This window comes from Embiotoca jacksoni, unplaced genomic scaffold (assembly GCF_022577435.1).
Source record: "Embiotoca jacksoni isolate LCO1_2020_lvr unplaced genomic scaffold, fEmbJac1.0.p SCAF_1, whole genome shotgun sequence".
NCBI lineage: Eukaryota > Metazoa > Chordata > Actinopteri > Embiotocidae > Embiotoca > Embiotoca jacksoni.
The window spans coordinates 766069-767500 of record NW_027185229.1 but is presented as its reverse complement, the minus strand read 5'-3'; the positions used below and the strand labels follow the sequence as shown (position 1 = coordinate 767500).

The following is a 1432-nucleotide window of genomic DNA, read 5'->3' as shown; positions in this document are numbered from 1 at the left end:
GGAGGTGTTGAGGAGAAAATACAATTTTACTTTTGTTAACTGTTTCTGCTTTGAAGGCGAACAATGAGTTTTTTTAATTTGAAGTTTGATTACAAAACAAATTCTCCATTCATTTTATTTGAGGGAGCAAAATTCTAATTAGGACACAGAAAGAAAAGAGGAAGTGAAGGATGAACGTCGGATTTCTCATTTTCTTTTGAGGACAAACTGCTTCAGATCGACACAATTTATTCTGACTTTGTATGTGAAACTAATGTGCTGCTGGTTTTGTATTGTTCTCAGAAATGTGAAGTTTTTTGTGGTTTGCACACTAGAAGTGAAACAGGGAGTCCATTCTTTAGTGATCTGCTGAGTTGAAGTTGCTCCGGATGCTGGATGTTAAATGATGTTTGTACTCCAACAGTTCACCTCATGCAGCATCGTTAGCAGGCGGAGGGAGAATATGAAACATGTTTCACTTTAATGGATGTTTCAGATCATTCGGAGCCATAAAAACAGCTTCATTAGAGAAACAGCAGCAGCTGACGGAGTTGAGGAGGATCTGAATCCTCGGACCAGGAGCTCCTTCTTTTCTTACTTATTGAAATTCATCAGTGAGACGCGGCTGCACGTCCTTTTATCTCCAGAATCGAGTGTTCAGATTCTCAGAACAAAGAATTACTGAGTCATATTTCATGACGACATGTCCACCGTTATCAGTCATGTTTTATTTCAAGATATTTATTTGTGTTTTCTGTGTTAACGTCCGGATAATAGAACTGTTGATTCCAGTGTTTTTCAGAGCTGCAGAATGAGGTGTGTTCATCTTTATTTTCACCTGTTGTTCCGGTAAATGCACCTGAAATGATTTGAGGAAGACTGCCGCCTCATCGAGGTGTCGTTTCTTTGTCATCTTTTCAGTTCAGTGTTTTCAACAAAACAAAATGTTCTGACCTTCCGTCAATAAAAAGAGGACACTTCATTTTCTCGTCTCTTTTGTGCTGTGATCCGTTTCTGAGGGTTAAAAAAGAAGATTTGATGACGTAACCTTCACTTCTGACTCTCAGACACATACGCAGGAAAACTACGAGGGTACGATGACCTCGCTTACTCGGAAAGAAACAGACCTCAGTTCATCTGCTCACTTTTCTGCTGTACAAATGAGTACATGAGATAATTAAAGGAAAGATAGATGGTTGTCTGATTTGTCCTGATGATGGAACGTCTCTATTAATGCATTGATCATATTTTAACAGATGCATCATCACCGTCCTGCAGCCTGCAGGGATGACCTGTGCTTTGACAGCAGGATGGTCTTGTTGTGTCTTTATATCTAAAGAATGTGATTCTTGTCTAAAAAACACATTAAACAGAAAGGTCAGGGCTGGTATCAAATATATTTTCATGGTTTCATGGTTTTATAGCAGCCGGTGAAATCCACTCCATTTATACA

At 39.0% G+C, this 1432-nt stretch overlaps 1 pseudogene; it reads left to right on the top strand.

Annotated features, from left to right (window-relative positions):
* LOC138200555 (transmembrane protein 88-like) overlaps positions 1-961 on the top strand; it is a 9201-nt pseudogene extending 8240 nt beyond the window's left edge.
* The last annotated feature ends 471 nt before the right edge of the window (positions 962-1432 follow it).